An 18,508-nucleotide genomic window follows, 5' to 3' on the forward strand; every position below is an offset into this window, starting at 1 on the left:
CTCAGAAACACAAAGGCCCCCATGTTCCATTAATGGGGAGCGCATCGCCGGTAGCTGCTATTGCCAAGGAAACCAATTGACCCTACTAGCAGTATTCATGTATTAATGCTTATGAGGAAGGGAAAAAACAAACCTAACCTCTCTCCAGTGTAATGTACCAAGGTGGGCAACAGATTTAATCTCTTCCTGACCTCTTCGGTACACAGGTGTTGTCCTGGAAACATCCTTCACTCTGGGGGTGGCTGAGTTTTTACCTGCCTGGGGGCCATATTCCACCAGCAGATTATACACAGCAAGAGGAGATGATCTTTCCAGCTTTATTAAATGTCTTTAGCATTAAATTCTGAAGGACAAACGGGAAACCAGATCCATCACTCACAGTCCTCCCATAGCCTCCAGCAATGCAAGTCTCACCACTACATATAAGCAGGCCCCATCTTCAAGAAATACTCTCAAATGCTCAACAGCTGTAAGCAAAAGAGCTGATGACCCTGCAACACCAGAACCTGCCAGGCTTTCGAGATTCAGCCTTTCCTTTCCATGCCGTGGGGCAACAGAGGTCCTCTAAGGTGATGAAGTGGCATTAAAGGCTCGATGGGGATCGCTCCCCTCCCTAGCGATTTCGCACTTTCAAGACACGGGTTTGTACGTGTCCAGGCAGCACATCATGACTGCCCCTCATCACACAAAGCTAGCCAAAAAATAAGAAATACAACAGGTTTGGGTCCTAATGTGTGTTTATATATGTGCGGTCAAGGACAGCTTGCCCGGGAGGAAGGCGAAGCGAGGAGCAAACACCATCTCCCTGCACTGATTACAGCCACACACCGCGCTTTGAGGCCAGCACAACAGACTGGGCAATGCCACGCTGAGCTACAAACCCCACAAACTTTATCATAAATGCAAATATCTGCAGCTGGGAGATGGGCAGAAGAGACAAGGAGAAATTTTAGTGCAGGGTTGCCCACTTATTTCACCCCACTGCAATCCATGCTCTGCTTGTACCAGAAAAGCTCCTCCAAATCCATGCAGGTGCAATCCCTTCCCCACCAGGACCAAGCCCTGGGGGATATCGAGGCCCCTCGCCCTGATGCCTACAGCCCAATGCATCCTTTGTTCTCACATTCTCACCCATCACAGCCACCTTTAGGAAAAATCATCTTCTTTTTTTTCTTCCTTAACTTTATTCAGAGGGAAAACGGAACACCAGGTACACAGAAGGGCATCTGGGCAGGGTGGGAAAAGGGTTTTTTCTGCACTTGCTAAAGGACTGGGCTTTCCCTGATGCAGCCTCCTCTCTGCCTTAGCAAAACCCAACCTGAATTGGATTTCTTTTCATTCCCTTCCAAGCTTTAAGAAAAAAAAAAAAAGTGTTTGTATGATTGCAGCGCACGGAGGATTTCCCGTGTGCTCCCCGGGAACGCACAGCACTGCAGGGGAGAACTGAAACAGTAATTAAACTGGAGGGGGTGGTGGGTACAGGCTGGGATTTTTTCTTCTATCTGTATTTGCAGCCTCTGGGTTGTAAAGCAGCAGATTCATAGGAAATGGCTGTTTATGAGGAATGGGTGAATGAAAAATAATCACAACTGCTGCAAAAGAAGGTGGGTTTTCAATGTGAAAAACATGTTTTTCAAACAAGAAAAAGCTGACCTAGTTGAAAACCCAGAGAGCAGCAGGTTGGCTGACTTCTATCGTTGTTACAAATATTTATAGGAAAATGCAGAGCTTGGGGAAGACTGCTTCCGCAGGAACTGAGAAGGATTCCTGCACTTGTGATGGGAGATGTCTCACGAGGGCCCTCCTGAGCAGACGCTACTGTTCCTGGGTGCAACCAAACCCTTGAAGGCAGGAGCATGGCCGAGCTGCCTGGAGCTACATCAACATCTCAATGGAAACCCCAATATCCAAAACGTAGGAATGCTGGGCTGCCATTTTCCTGAGCAGACAGATCCAGAGGAGAGCCACCAGCCCTAACTACACCCCAGAGCCCCTCCTTCCAAAATCACAAGTCAGGCTGCCTGTAAAATCAGGCCTTTTCCACCTAAAACACAACTCAACAGCTGGGGAGAGCTTTTGAAGGCTGTGAGCCAGGCCATAACAAAACCTACATGAATACTCTGGTTATTGCAAGGAAAATAAACTCTTGCGAGAGTGCTTCAAGCTGCAGCTGGTTAAATAGAGAAGAAACCAGTAGGAGTGAAGGAGGACGCTTGCAGAGTGCGGCTTTCCCAGGGGAAGGTGACTCTGATGGGGTTGCAATGAAGGACACAGAAAGGGAGAAGGTTGAGACCTGGGCAGAGATCACCCACAATATCTGGGATTTAAAAAAAAAAAATCTGCATAGAAACAAGCCAGGAGGAGGTTAGGCTAAAACTTTCAGCTCCTCCCATGCTACCTGAAGCCTGATATTTTTTTCCCTTACTAATAGAAGAAAAAGTCCTGGCCAGGGGAATTTTTGCATTATTTATTGGCAGCTCATGCTGGTGTGTTTAACGCTGGTCCTGGAGATAGCAAATAGGCTGCTCCAGCTCAGCTGGTGGGGGAAAATGTATATAGTGGCATCTGGAAAAGCAACTAAGATCTATCCCTCAAGGACTACCTGTTTTACATACAAAACGCTGAGCAAGCACAGTTAGAAACCAGAGGGGCTTTAGTTCTTGGTGATCAAGGAGCTCTGAACCAAAATTGCATTGCCGTTCAGATGCATGCAGTTCTTGTTAGAATCATTTTCCTTGGTGGAGTGATAAGGCCCATGCCAAAATACTTCAGGGCCCAGGGAAAAGGTGCCAGATGGCAAGTACTGAGCAAAGGGGAGGACCAGCCTCCTGTGAGCAGGGATAGATGGATGGATGAAAATTGCTGTGTAAAAAACTGGCTGGATGGCTGGGTCCAAAGGGTGGTGGTGAATGGAGTTAAATCCAGTTGGAGGCCAGTCACAAGCATGTCCCCCAGGGCTCAGTTTTGGGGAGAGATGATAAACATCTTTATCAACAACCTGGATGAGGGGATCGCGTGCATGCTCAGCAAGTTTGCAGAGGACACCAAGCTAGGTGGAAATGTTGATCTGCACAAGGGTAGGAAGGCTCTACAGAGGCACTGGCCAGGCTGGATTCACGAGCCAAGGCCAACAGGATGAGGTTCAACAAGGCCAAGTGCCAGGTCCTGCATTGGGGTCACCACAACCCCACGCAGCGCTACAGGCATGGGGAAGAGTGGATGGAAAGCTGCATGGCAGAGAGGGACCTGGGGGTGCTGGTTGACCACTGGCTGAATATGAGCCAGCAGTGTGCTCAGGTGGCCAAGAGGGCCAACAGCACCCTGGCTTGTATCAGGACTGGTATGGCCAGCCGGAGTGGGGTAAAAAGTCCGTGGAGAGTCTGGAGCGTGTCCAGAGACAGGCAATGAAGCTGGGGAGGGGTCTGGAGCCCAAGGCTGCTGGGGAGTGGCTGAGGGAGCTGGGGGTGTTCAGCTTGGAGAAGAGGAGGCTGAGGGGAGCCCTTATCGCTCCCTACAACTGCCTGACAGGAGGGGGGAGCTGGGGGGGTGGAGGGGGGTGTCAGACTCTGCTCCCAGGTAACGGGTGAGGGGATGAGGGTAAATGGCCACAAGTTGTGCCAGGGCAGGTTTAGGTTGGACATTGGGAAAAATTTCTTCACCAAAAGGGTTGTCAAGCACTGGAACGGGCTGCCCAGGGAAGGGGTCGAGTGCCTATCCTTGGAGGTATTTAGAAGATGGGTACGGTTGAGCTGAATGATCTTAAAGGTCTTTTCCAACCAAATGATTCTATGAGGCCACCATCCCCTTCCAGCCCATCAATTACCTCCTACATTTCAGTGAACAAATGTCCCACCCAGCCTCCTATTGTTTTCACGCTTATGCCAATGCTACAGGTCTTGGCCAGGATCAGGGCTCTCTTGGAGCAGATGCTGGACAAACGTGACAGCTCCTGCCTGCCCTGACCGCAGGCAGCGCAGCGTCCTTCCAACACACACTCGAAAGCTAACGACCCACAAAAGCGACTCCCGAGTGACTTATTTAAATAAGACGGATTTAATGACCAGTTTTCCTAAACTGTCAGGATTAATACTGGCTTTGGAAACACCTCGCAGATTTTGCTATGCAATCCACGTTCCCTGCACTAGTAAGAACATCGGGGGAAAACCTGCAAGGCTCGCTTAGCAGCTCTCAGCCTCCAAGTATTAAGTTGGCAGATCAGCCTTCAGAGGTCACAGCTAAATGGAGTAGATTTCATTGATTGTACCATTAATTGCCTGTCAAGCGGAAAGTTGCTGCATGATGGACGACCAGTTAATTTACAACAGATCACGCCTAGGAAGCTTTATCACAGAGAAAGGCAGGAGCAATTGGCCAGGCGGTAGCAACTACTGCTCTTCTGCTACCTTGTGAGATGTTCAAGCTTATAACCAAACCTAATGACCTCCTTTTTCAGACGCTGCAATAACCAATGCCTCCAAGCAACACCATTAAAAGCATGGCAAAAAAGAGCTATACATCCAAAATACATGATTTATATTGAGCTGAAGGCTTGCTGGAAGTAAAATGTGGATGCCAGCTTATTTCTTTGAGCCGCCATAATCACTAAGCTGGTGGGGAAAGAATGTATTGGATCTACTTTGCTTGTGCGTTACCATTAACAAATGTTAGCGCAGAATTTGTTCACAAGGACGAACTGCAAGAGCTTTGCTATCTGGAAAGGATAGGAGGAACCCTGGATCCCAAGCTGGCACCACAGGCATTTAGGAATACAGTGCCAATTTTTTGCATGAAAACTTCCTAAGCCATGGCTCAATTACTCCTGATCGATGGGGAATTGGAGATGCTTTGTTTATAGTCCCCTCTGGCAGTTTTGGGCTTGCATTTTCTGTCTTCTCTTCTGTAAATATGCAGAGGAGACAACTGTTTTTACCTCTGGCTTAGTTTATGGCTTTATATAAAATTGAAGACCTGATTTAACAGAGTCAGAAAAGATGCAATCTGCTCATCACCACCTTTAATTATTTGTGCAGCTTTCTAAATTCATTCCCCAGGTTTTCTGCCTCCTAATAGCTTATTGATTCTGTTACTTCTGTGCCATCTTTTTTTCTTCTTTGCTATTTTATTAATTCAGTTGAGGAGAAAATAAACCTGTGGAGCCTATATAGCATCCTTCAAGGAGGGTTTGCTGAGCTGCATCTGGCAGGTTTGGCTGAGCAATCAGTTGCCAGCACGGCTCTTCAGTAAGCCTGTTGCATGCTGCACCCCTCCACGAGTTGTTAGCGGAAGCAGAAATAGCATTTGAGGTGTAGAAAAGAGAAGCATAGGCCACACTGCCTTGTGCTGTGCCAAGAAGAAGAGAAAAATCAATATATAACTCACTGAAGATTTGGCCCATGCATTTATCACTGGTTTTTTTCTAGGTGGCTTTCCCAGTGCTCACCCGTCACTTGTGTCCTTCCCCAGGGGAATCCAGAGTTCCCCTGGGTTTGTGCAAGCCTTTGCAGAGATGCTCTGTGGTTAGGATTTTGCACTGCAAGCAGCAACCGAAGGTCTCCGTGAGCAGCAGGACCACAAGCAATAGCGATAGACACGCTCAACACAACGTGCAAATCACAGCTACGTGATCAGACCTCAAAGCACCTTATTACAAAGCATGCCTGTCCTACAGGTGTGTAACCTCCTGGAATAGATATACAGAGACTCAGAGATACATGGAAAACAAGAATTTATATGGAAAACTACAAGATAAAGGAAGGGACATTGGCTATAACACATCACTGTGGGAATGAGCCTCCCTCCTTTCCCTCTTTTGCAGCTGCCTCTTGTCTTGCTACCACCTCCAGGTAAGACCTGCAATTCCAGCTTGTCTTATATTTCATTTATATAAGGTGGCAGTAAAGAATCAATCTCTGAGCACCATGTGCATCACGCTCTGGGTACATACCAACCTGGCTGTTACCAGACAAACTCCTATTGAATCCTGCAGGCAGAAAAATCTCAGAGGCAGACAGGTTTTCAAACACACAAAATAAAAGGCATCTGCTTCAGACCGCGTGCCTTTGCACATCACTTTCCAATAGGAGAACATCACCATTACTTTTTTGTTTTATTTCATCTTCACTGTACACACCTGCTTGTTAAATTATGATTTGAAAGGCTAAGTATTTTTCCAGTTGCTCTGGGGGAAGCTGTGCTTTCTTGCAAGCTTAGAGCTCCCCTCCACCACATGCACTGGAATCAGCTTTGCACAGAGCCGCAGGCTTAAAATGCGAAACTTAGCCTTTCTCTGTGCCCCTCACACGCCTCCCTTTGCCACGAAAACCTGGCAACTACGCTCATGTTCTTTGCAAGAGATGGAAAGAAAAAGATAATCAGGCAAATGATAAGGGGGAGATTTTCAAAAGAGCACGGCACCTATTTCTCCCTTCCAAGCAGCTGAAGAAGAGAGGCTTTGCAAGCGTGCTTAAAGCCAGCTGGGTGATACACATTTTCCCAACAACTGGCAAAAGTTGCTGTAAAAATCACTCCATTGTTCAGCCAGGAAAAAAATGCACAAAGCACCAGAACAGCTTAAAGCATCGCAACACTCCAGAGGTACAAGCTGTATTTCACTACTGCTGTTTCTAGAGCGCAGGTCCAAACCTCAGCTCACATCAGCGATACGTCAGGGCCGCTCAGTAAATCGGCGGCACGAGAATATGTTTGCAATACGCTAAATGAACCAAGACCCCAGCACTGCTGGGAGAAAACTCAGCTTCCCATCCCAGAGGTGGTTAAAGTCAGTCTTCTGCACGTGTCTCGCTGCTGAAACTCTCCTCGCTCTAGCTCATTAACCTGAGTGGATATTGCTTCTTTAAGCGATACTACTAATTAGGAAGTGGTAAAAGGCAAGAGCTATTTTCCCCACACCTACGCAACACGTGGCGCACACGCACAGTGGAACTGCAGCTTTAATTTAGGTGGTGCTTTTCATATCAGCTACATCTTGCAGACTGATCTTAGCAGCTCAGGTTTGCACATCAGCAAAATGACCCAGCTGATGGGCAAAGCCCACTCCAGCTCCACGCGTGCGGAGCAAGTCTCATTTAAAAGTCAGTCCCACACAAATTCAGCACAGCACACGTGAAAGAGATTAAACCAACACTCCCCGATGGTAACTGCCAAGCAAGAGCCAAGCAATTGGTAACACCTGATAGGAAATAAGCTCTGGACCAGGGCATTTCTGAAGCAATGCTACGCACTCACAACAAAGCACGGCCTGTGCTGTACAATGCTGACATATTTAAGTGTCTGGAGGTCTCTTATCTTGTACTTATTTTAATCTGTGTGTTCCTCCAAATCATCTGTTTCTTTTTCCTTTCCCTCCTAGCCCACCAAAACTTCTTCCAAAGGACCAGACACTAACAGCCTCCTCTTGAAATCCCTCTGCACACCAGGATCCATATTTTCCCATGACTACCAATTATTTCCTTCTCCCTCCTTAATTTCTAGGAAAATCAGAAGGGTGTGATTAGACACCAGCTTCTTTGGGAAACCATAATTTTCCTTACCTGCTCGATTAGACACCAGTTTCCTTCTTTGGGAAACCATAATTTTCCTTACCTGCTTTAATTTCCTCTTCTAATGGATGTAGGTGTCACCTCTTCTTCCTCTTGCAACTGTGACCTCCTGCCTGCTAGTCTTCTAGAAGCTTCAGAGGCTTCTTGCTTAATGATCAATCAGAAACGCAGCCCTCCATCCTCACCTACCTCCAAATCCAGCCAGCACTGCCTAGAAGTTTGCTGTTTCATCCTTGGAGCTTTCCAGTCACTACCCTGCAAACAGCAGGAGACATTAGGTAAGCATAGTATTATTTTTATGAAGTATTGGATTCTGCTAAGGGAAGAAAGAAAGTAAAAGAAAACCCCAAATCCTTGCTTTGTGCCTGTATCCTTGCCTGCCTGTATCAGGGGGAGTGTTAAATGGGAGGTGGGTCTTTAAAACAAAATGGAGATAAACAGCCTCACCTGGGGCCCCAACGAGCACCAGCCATTTAATCAGCAGGGGTCAGCAAATGACCTGACCTTGTTCAAGCCAAGCTCTGCATCAGTCTGCGAGCAACCTCGAGGCTTTTAATAAGAGTTTTCAAGCTCTAACATTGTTCAACACAGATTGGGCCACCCTTTCTTGCAAGGACCTACGGACTTTGCTTTTTCACGGGTGATCAGATTTTCAGGGGCTGTGGGGGTGGGCGAGGGAAATCGCCAGACTGCTTGGATGTAATTTGAACGCCTCACATCAGGAATAAGACCGGCCTGTGCAGGATGAACCTATGGGCTCTGGTGAAAACATCCCTGCTGCATCTGACAATTTAAATCTTATTTACAGTTCTGCACAAATATCCTCTCTGAACTGATCAAAAATTCACACCCACGGTGACTGGGCTCCTGAACATGCTCTCCAGAGGCACTAAGGAGGGAAAGTTTCCCCAAATACAGTATAACTTTATGGTCACTTTCCACTTTCTTTTTATCTGTTTCCTCTAACTTTGACAAGCTCAGATTTCCTCCATGTACTTCACGTGTCTTTTGCAGCATCCCATCTGCAAACCCAAGCATCTTAACCTGCTGCTCGCTTGATGAGAGGAGCTTCCTGGAAGCCTTCTCCTCCTCCCTCTGTACCAGGAACTCTCTCCAAAGACACAAGCCCACAAGTTTTCACACAACCCGTAGAGAAAGCGACCCCCTAAATGGGCTGAATTTTACCAACAGCCACCCAGAGCAGGGGCAGCCGTCAGACCAGAGCCGTCCCTTCATTGTGTGAGCAGCTCCAGGTATCATATCGCTTCTTCAAACAATTTTGGTGTCACTGCTGTTACCTCGGTCCTGCTCTCCTCCCCAAAACTGTTCTTTTTCCTCAGCTTTAGCCTCTGAGCTGCTGATACACTGCCAAGCGACACAGTGTTGCTGTCATCTCCAAAGACCTTTTTGAAGCTTAAAAGCAGTAGCGTTGAAATATTTTCTCCTTGATGTGGTCTCCCATTTTAGACTACCAAACAGCCTGGCGCTGACACAAAAGCTTTATACCCCCTCCTGCATACACAGAGCATCTTCCTCCCCCCGTACAGAGGCGTACAGGCTGGTTTAGGGAGATGACTGCATACATATTAAATCAAATTCCACATGCATGTACCTTGGTACAGCGTCTGCCCATTACCTTCTGAAATCACTGTGCGTTTCAAAGCTCTCGGTTCGCACCTCGCTTTGAAACAATTCTCATCATCCTCACAGCAGGTATCCTATGTATTGCACATCCCAAGGAGCACTTGGCACAAAGACTTTATTTACTGCTACGATTGAAGGTAATAAATATGTGATTTGACACAGTTAAGTAAAATTGCTTTATCCAACAACTGACCAAATTGCTCTTCCCTTTACTCACTCCAGCGAGGCTCTGATCTCCGGTTTCTGCTGTGAGGAGGAGGTAACACGGCTTCACAGGAACGCTGGCATTTCAAGATTATTGGATGGAGGCGCAAGAGATGTAAAGCATTGTATCAGGCATTCCATCTGCTGTTAAATGACTGGACAGCTTCATAGCTCACCTGAACACCAGTGTTGTATTTGCTGTCAGATAAGGGCTGTGATAACCACATTACTATAGGAAGTATTCTATACCACTAGGATCTTGACCTGGGTATTTATTAATAAAGTTTAAGCTGTTCAGGAAAATTTATTAGCTGGGTGATAAGCTTAGACTTTGCCTCTTAGCAAGCAGTTTGTCTCTGAATGTGCTGTCAAACCTATTCCACTGTTCAGTTAACAGTGGCACCTAATACAAGCTCACAGCCAAGACAAACAAACCAAATGCAGTTAGCATGCGTACATAAGAAAAACAAAGACAACCGAGCCTGAAGAAACTACCCTCCTGTGGGATCTGGAAAAGCACAAGCAAGGACAAGTCATTCAAAAATCTAGAAAATAAATTAAAATAATAAAAAAAATATACAAGGACAGCTCACCAGAAAGCCATAGGCAGCTTTAGAAATACAGATCATTATTTCATTTGTTTAGAGTTCATGTTGCAGCTCTGCTATGCAGTTATTTTACCACAAACCATTACAAATATAAACCCTATTAGGAAAAAAAAAAAATCTAAGTATTGACTTGCAAAAACTAACAAAAAACCCTGCCATGTACAGGAGAGGTCTTAATTATCGGAGATGAAACTTTTTAACATTTCAAGCTGATTAAAACAGCAGGGATTTCAAATTCAGTCTCCGCCGTATAAATGATTTTCTCATTTGTATTTTGCTCGGGTTTTACTGTTCCACACACAGGTGCTGTGAGATGTTTATTGGCTTCAGCTGAGCTGAAGTTCAACACCCACCACCAAGGAGACGCACGCAGCAGGGCTTTAGCGAGCAGCCGGGCTTGCAAGTCCTGAGGCTGCATGCATTTCAGTGAAGGGTAATGAAGTAATTCTTCATGTAGTATTTTTATTTTTACTAAAGAAAACTAAATTTTAACGCCTTTGGCTCTCCATCACATGGTTTATTCATGCACCCTTGCATCACTGCTGTCTGCCTAGACCAGAAAGGCTTGGGCTGGGACCATTACTGCAACAGGTTTGCATAGTGTCAGGGAAAATGGAGGCTCAGCCTTTGCTGGTCCTACAGTAAGAAACATCATTAGCAGCCAATTAAAGAGTGATATTTTCACTGTGCGGGGGATTCTCTGCATGTTAATGAAAGTTGCAAATCTTATTAGACAACCGGGAAGGAACCAGCAGTAAAACTGTGTTTCCCCAAATAAGCATCTTCCAAGGCTGCAAAATCTCCTCTGCAATAAATGCTGAGAACTCGACCACTGCACCGCCTTGTGGGCTGGAGCATCAGGAGGTGGAACAGGGCAAATGTTATTCTCCCTCTTCCTGAATTAAGAGTACAGGAGCACAAAATGCTTACCTGCTTTTTAAATATGTTCTCCTTGCATCCCCTAAATCAAATTCCACCTGTTAAATTCTTCAAATTTTAAGCAGTATTAGGATCAGTTCATAACATCTGGACTAAAATTGATTCTAAGCATAAAATTGAGGCACTAAATTACATGAACTGACACAATAAGGTACATAAGGTACCTCACCTGGAGTACTGCATCCAGCTCTGGAGCCCTCAGCACAAGAAGGACATGGAACTGTTGGAGCAGGGCGAGAGGAGGGCTACTAAAATGATCCAAGGGCTGGAGCACCTCTCTTATGAGGCCAGGCTGAGAGAGTTGGCCTTGTTCAGCCCGGAGAAGAGAAGGCTGTGGGCAGACCTGATTGCAGCCTTTCAGTGCTTAAAGGGAGCCTATAGGAAAGAGGGGGACAATCTTTTTAGTAGGGCCAGCTGTGACAGGACAAGGGGTAATGGTTTTAAACTAAACCAGGGTAGGTTTAGACTGGATATAAGGAAGAAATTCTTTCCTATGAGGGTGGTGAAACACTGGAACGGGTTGCCCAGAGGGGTGGTGGAGGCCCCATCCCTGGGAACCTTCAAGGCCAGGTTGGACGGGGCTGTGAGCAACCTGATCTGGTTAAAGGTGTCCCTGCTCCTGCAGGGGGGTTGGGCTGGGTGACCTCTAGGGGTCCCTTCCAACCCAAAACATTCTATGATTCAATGGTCCTACCAGACCACTAAATGATGTGCCAACCTCGTCCTTCTTTACAGGAACATGTGAAATGTGATAAAGCTTTGGCAGCATGAAGTCAATCAGGTGCTAGGAACATCGCTGAGCCTGAGCCCTGGGTGAGCTTGAGAAAGGCCAAATTGCCTTTTTTTGAGCCTTCATTCTTTGCTCGGAGCAACTCAGAGTTGCTGCTAATGGGGCAGTTGGAAGAAAACAAACCCATAAATTTTCCTTGCATGACACTAGTATCATCTTAGTTGTTCCTTGCTAGAAAACAGCAACTCCTTTGACAGTGCTTTGCTTCTCTTTCACTAATTTGAAATGAGGGAGAGAAGAGTTGAAAAATTAACTGCTCTTCCATCTGGCTTCAAGAGAAAAAAAGAAAGAGTAAAGCTTCACAATTCAGGACCTATTTCATTCTGAAAAGGTAAAATACACAGTATATCCCTTCCACTCTTCTCATTAAGTAGACAGAGCCAGCTACAGCTGATTCTGCTGAAACAGCGGCTACCACGCCAAGAAAGAACACCTTTAGGTTTTAGTTAATAGCTGGGATATATTAATTACAGTAATTTATGGGTTTGTATGAGTGATTATTTTAGTGCTGATATAGATATGATCGCTTTATAATCCTAATCAAGAAATAATGACGATAACCAGCATTTATATGAAAAGTGAAGCTTGTGATTTACAAAAAGGAAACTGAGTACTCACAAGGCAGCTATTTCCCCCTGTTAATTCTCTCCCCCTTCCCCCCCCCAGGACATGAGCCACCCCAGGACACGAGCCACCACACTTGCTTTCCTGTCCTTCATCGTTTTCATGCAGCATTGGGAAGAAGGGATGAAACCCATGCACCACCTCTGGCACATGCAAGGGAACCATTTCCACAACATCCATTTGAATTCGTTCTACCTCAAACGTGAGGCGCAATGAGCTGCCCGCAGTTTGTGCCTCCTAACCATAGTCACACAGCAAATTCCCTGGACAGAGATTAGGGTCAGCCCCACCCCACCTTGTTTAGTGCCCGACATAAAAAGGAGCCGGAGGATTTGAGTCGTTACTGCTAAGGGCGTATTTGTATCACAGAAGTGGTTTTTGCAGCTGGCATCCTCAGTATGGAAGGAAAGATGCACACAGGCAGACCATCACCCAGAGCAGCCGCTCTCCATCAGGTCAGCAGTCACAGCACGTATTTTGTGGATAATACATAATCACTGTGTTTTCTTTCACAAATGAATTACTACATGACATTGCCATCTCTCTCATTGCTAAAAGCTGGCACTCAGCCATTCTGAGCTTCACTGTGTAAGATTTTTTTTTTCCCTTTCTGCTTCAATCCTTTCATTTATTTCAGATTTATCCTGGTTGTTGGCTGCTGTTAAGTGCCAGGGACTCCTGCCAACTGTTCTCTTAAGGGTTTAGAAAATCCAAAATAGTTGTATTTTAAAATCAGGATTTTTTTTTTTTGTTTATTCCCCAATACTGTAATGTTGATGTGCTCCAAATGTAATCAAAACAGAATTATTTCCCCTCCCCCCAAGCACTCTAAGATAAATAGTAAGATTATACATGCTCCCATGTAAGATCATAGGAATATGTGTAGGACACCTGTTTTGTTCAAAAAGTACCATATTCTTGTGGCAATAACACTCATTCATCTTAAGCAAAAACCAGCCTGTTAGAGGATCCCTGCTGAGGAACTTTGGTTTTTGATGGAAACAATAAACAAGTAATGCTAAAATGAAACTCATGAATAGTTAACGGTAATAGACACTGCCAACTTGTGACCTCAATAAACCCAGATAAACTGTCTCCTGTTTATGTAAGTATTCCCAAATCAATTCTTCTGTTTTAATGAGAGAATTCTGATACATACTAGAAAGATCAATTACAAAACCAAGTTGCAGCAAACCTATCCTGAGCAAATTAAAGAGCACACAAAACAGACAAGCAAAAATTTGCCGAGTTGTTTCTGTTTACTGAGGGCATGTGGCTGCTCTTACCTCCATTATTGTTAACGGCCAGAGTCCCATTTAAAAAAAGAAGGTGGATTCCTTGTGCTCTTTCGGAAACCTTTAAAACCATTTTTACTTCCAATGCATATCATCTCAGGTAAGAAATGCGTTCTGTCAACACATTCTGACACACAAACTCTTAAAAATCAGGGGAAAATAGTTTTGTTTCATTAAACGCTTGGAACAGAATCTACTTTAAAAATTTAATTCAAATAAACATCAGAGCAACCTGTTCTTCATACTGCTCAGAACAAATTAGTTCCAAACAAGTTTTGCACACTCCATTACCCAGTTTGAATGTCTCTATCAAACCCTGCATGTATCACAGTAATGTTCCTAGGAAAAATCCAGATTAATTTACCTGCACATTATAGTATCAAGCACTCTATATAGCTTTTTGACATTTCCCTGAAAAACATTAAACCTGTGCCTCCGCGATTTAAGTACGTAATTCTGACTTTTCACTGAGAGAAACCTCTGAAACCCCACATTCCATACAACTTACGCCCCAAGCGCAGCTATGTTCTCGTTTCACAACTGTCAGGGTTCACCGGTGCTACTGGAGGGACAGGGAAGCTGACTTGTGATGCCAGGGGAGCAGCAACAAGTCATAGCATCTTCTTTCTTTCAGGTAATCAGCCAGGAGGTTAAACAGTCAAGAAAAGATATTCAGGTCTTCACCTTAATTACACAGGGAAGCACAGGGACACCTGGGACAGTCCCTGAAGTCTCATCTATGACACAGGACTCGATTTACATTTATGTTCTGCTGTCACCACTGCTTTTTCCCTTGTCCGACCATGAAAATAAACAAGCTTGCACGGCGACCATGATACACCTCAGCAAATGGAATTTCTCACTAGGTGGGCCTAAGGAATCATGTGCAACAGGATCTGGTGGTTAGAAGGAGCTCAGAGATAAGCAAGTATTTGCCTTAGCACAGAACTGGTGACTATACCCCTGAAAAAGAGCTGAGACCAACAAAAGGGGAACATTCTGACTCAAAAGTCTAGGTAATAAAGACTGATAAAAGGGAAACATCCTGATTCAGAAGGCCCAGCCAAAGGCTGGATAATTGCTAAAGAGGCACAAGGTCAGCAAAGATTTGCAGTCTTTGGGAAAGGCAAAAGCGGTGAGGGGAGATCGCAACCAGACTCAAACCAAATCCAAGCAAGCAAGGCTAATTTAATTAACCAATAGCAAATGATGTAGCGATCACTAGCCAATAGATACGAACTTACATGGGTTTTCTTTAGTCATAACAGGATATGTATGTGGTTGTTGGAATGAGGTGCTAGGTTTGAGGGGTTACCACCTAGCACCCATCTCTGCGCAGAAATGAAATAAAAGCAAATACCTCGACTCAGTGTGTGAAACAGTTGTTGCACACTGGGTTAAGAACCCAGATCTGGGATAACAACAGTGGTTTTATGGACCTCAAACCTCCAGGTAAAGCTCTATCCCTGCTTTTTTTTTTATGACAGCCAAAAACTGTTCACCTAAATTGCTAGAGTAAAAACATTACTCATCACAAACTACCATTTTGACTGTTTTGTTGACTATCCTAAACAGCTTTTTCTTACCCACACCCCCTCTGGCGAAGTTTCCAATTGGCTGAAGGTTTCATCACTTTCAGAAGCAATACCAAAGTATCTTCTAATTGGAGCTGTACAGTTAACATTTACTTTGATCCTTGTCACAGGATGAGCATGTGCTCCCAAGGAATTAAGTTTATTAATGATGTTTACCTTTTTCAAAAAGCACATGCTAAAGATGACTGCACTAAAATCCTGCACTTGGTGACACCGAGTGGGCAAAATTATCAGCAACATCTGCATGAAATGTCTCACTGGACGTGCTCCATCGTTCTAGGTTTAAGGAGAGTCTTACATTCCATACCTCCCTATAAATATAAACAGAGCATTGAAGCATTATAGCCTGCCAGTTATACTGACACAATGAATCGAAGTGTAAAGTTGCAGCCTCAGATGCTGTATTTCTCATTCAGGAACCTCCATTTTTAGTCCCCAAGATTCCCCCAAATCTTGTTACCTTCTGTTCATCAACCTACATTGTAAACCAACCTTAGAATGAGTAACTATCACAAAAGCAGCCTTTTTTACTCTTATTAGTGACACTGAAGAATGCTGACAAGTTGCAGAGTACAAGTCCCTTTTCCCACATCTGGCAATTAATTTTAGATTTGCACATTTGGATCATTATTTAGAAGAGATGCAGAACATCGGTAGAATTCTACTGCTGTAGGAACAGCTTCCGCTACCTCAGTAGCAGACTTTAAAAAAGGCTGAAGTCAAAATCATGAAGAATTAGCAAGCCTGGAACAAGCTACAGAAATAGCTGCATTTGCTCTTCTTGCTTAAGGGCTATTTAAGGCTTAATCTCTCCAGTAATTACTGCAGCAGTGTTAGTATCACTTGTTTAAACTGTTTATTAAAGCAAGTAAATTACCAAACACCAGACAGAATGCTTACGCAACTAAAATGCGTTTGTATTATCTGCAGTAATTATACTGCAGTGTATATACATCTACTTTATCACAATACAGCACATTATAGGAGTGCTCAGCATGTTCAACTAAAAACATGTTGTGTAATGCAAAGTCATTCCTTAATGCAGTAAAGTGACAAGAACAGATCCAAGTTGGGGTTTTTTTGAAAGAATTTTAATATACATGTAATCAAAGCTGTAACTGTTACCATTTCTTAACATCTTAGCGCAGAAAACTGTGTTTACAAACACCAGTCCCCAAGCTCAGGTGCATGTTTTATCAGATTCCTTCTTCATCAGACATTTTCAGCGTGAACACCTGTAATACAACAGCATGGGTAAGCTGAACAATTCAACACAAAGTATTAACCCATTTGTTAATGTAAAGGATATCATCAGAAAAACCTTTGCTCACCACCAGTCAATCTGCCGGTAATTCCAGCAATTTTTGGTTAGTTTCATCATATGATATCTTTGGGTAAATTGATACAGTTAAGACCTTTATATAGTGCTGCCAGCAAAACTGTAGTGCAGAAGATGGCTAGTCTTACACATTTACTGTCCATGTTTTAGTCTAATGAAGTATTTTTTCCCTAGAACTTCCATCAATTATACTTTGAGAGCTAAGGATATACAGAAACACAGCCAATGAGAATGCGCTCAGCTAGGTTTCTGAGACTGTAACCAAAAAACATCACATCACATGAACAGCACACCAAATATTAGACTCACCCAGAAGAAATCTCCTGCTCCTGCTGCCCCACTGCCTTCCACAGGGCTCGTGAAGAGCTGTAACAGCAATTGGTAGACATTAACAACCGTTAATACATGGCAGCTAAGACTTCCAAGCTATACCTAAATAGATACCAGGAAATTAAGTATTACAGGGCTTTAAATTTTGAGGAAGAGAGGAGGGAAAGCAGATTGGTTTAAGCTATAGAATTTGAACCTACAAAATATGCCTCACAAGTTTTTGGCAGCCTCTAAATCTCACTTGTACTCAACTTCAATTCCACCTGGTATAAAGCTCTACATGGTCCAGTGAAATTCATCACTTACTTTCACATCAGGGCCATCTCCAATGAGCAACCTGCTCCAGGTCCTAACAGTGTCACATTTAGCTGTAAAGACCAGGCTCTGCAAATAAGGTGAAACACATGGACATGAAGCTCTGTTAGGTATTACAAGAGCACTTTTCACAGAAAGCAAGTGTTAGTAAAAGTTGCCCGATTAGTTCTAGAAGACAAATTTCTAGAGCTCAACTCTGCATGCGTGTAGCTGTATTTCAGACAAATAAGAAGGTTATCGTCAGTTCTCGCATCTGACGGCACTTCCTATTCAGGGTTATCATCATCAACAGCCAACAACCTTTGTATAGTAGTTAAAGAACAGTTTTTTCATCTTGAACCAACAGTTCTGCATTTTTCCCTTCATTTATAAATAAGGCATTAGCTCTGTTAACTTAGTAATAAGTAAAATTAGTTTTAGAAAGTTAAATGAAAACTTAATTAAGATGTAATTGTTACAGGTTGGTTTTGACTAACAGACCTGTATTTAACTGCTTTACATCATTAGCATGCAAGTAAAGGCCTGGAACCTTCTTAACAACTTTGCACATCTAAGTGAAAATAAACTTTAACTTACTCTTTACTTCAGGGCATCTTTCTGCTGTGGGAATAAAAGCGAAAGAAGCATTACTAGAATATTCTTCAGCAGCAGCTTTAGAAAATTATGAAGTATATTTATCCAGAACAACAAAAGCAAAAAACCCAGAACCTCACCACCAATTGCCTGCTTGTAATTTCACTCGCGTTTGTATCGTGAAGCACCAGAATCTTTTATCAGATAGCTTTCAGCAGTCAGCAATCCTCTCGAAACTGTTTTTAGTCAGAAAATGTAGAAGCCTCCCTCACACAGCTTGCCAGACGGCGTTCCCCATAAGGGCAGGTTTTAGATTGAAATTCCACACACCACCAATTCTAAGGTTGCAACGTTCATCGCACAGGAAGGGTTTAGCACGTCGAACAAACAAAGAAGTGACCTGTTCGCTAAAAATAGCGCCATAAAAATAAAAATCCCCAGAAGGCAGGCGAAGGCCAAGGCCTAAGCGCACAAGCCTCATCTGCACAGCCCTTGGGGAGCTCCAGGCTTGGCGCCCCGCAGCGTGACCAGCCTGACAGCAGCCAGGCGGCTCACGAGGACGAAGGAACCGGCCATGAACAGGCTTTACCCCCCTCCCCGCCCCGACAGCGCCTCAGGCAGCACGAGCAGCGATACCCGGCGTCACCTCACACCCACAGCAGCCGCCGGGCCTCCCCACCCAATCCGGCCCCC

General features: G+C 44.4%; 1 long non-coding RNA gene and 2 other non-coding genes across 3 annotated transcripts; all 3 read right to left on the reverse strand.

Annotated features, from left to right (window-relative positions):
* Positions 1 to 16,364: 16,364 nt before the first annotated feature.
* On the reverse strand, positions 16,365 to 18,406 carry LOC118452912. Its single transcript, XR_004842796.1, has 5 exons — positions 17,956 to 18,406; positions 17,819 to 17,842; positions 17,234 to 17,311; positions 16,907 to 16,963; positions 16,365 to 16,493 (listed from the first exon to the last, which is right to left on the reverse strand). It is a non-coding gene; the product is annotated as an uncharacterized LOC118452912 (long non-coding RNA).
* LOC118452918 lies at positions 16,568 to 16,641 on the reverse strand. Its single transcript, XR_004842801.1, has one exon. It is a non-coding gene; the product is annotated as a small nucleolar RNA SNORD65 (small nucleolar RNA).
* On the reverse strand, positions 17,458 to 17,532 carry LOC118452922. The gene has a single exon (XR_004842805.1). It is a non-coding gene; the product is annotated as a small nucleolar RNA SNORD49 (small nucleolar RNA).
* Positions 18,407 to 18,508: the final 102 nt, after the last annotated feature.

Source organism: Egretta garzetta, unplaced genomic scaffold (assembly GCF_000687185.1).
Source record: "Egretta garzetta isolate BGI_Z169 unplaced genomic scaffold, ASM68718v1 scaffold108, whole genome shotgun sequence".
Taxonomy (NCBI): domain Eukaryota; kingdom Metazoa; phylum Chordata; class Aves; order Pelecaniformes; family Ardeidae; genus Egretta; species Egretta garzetta.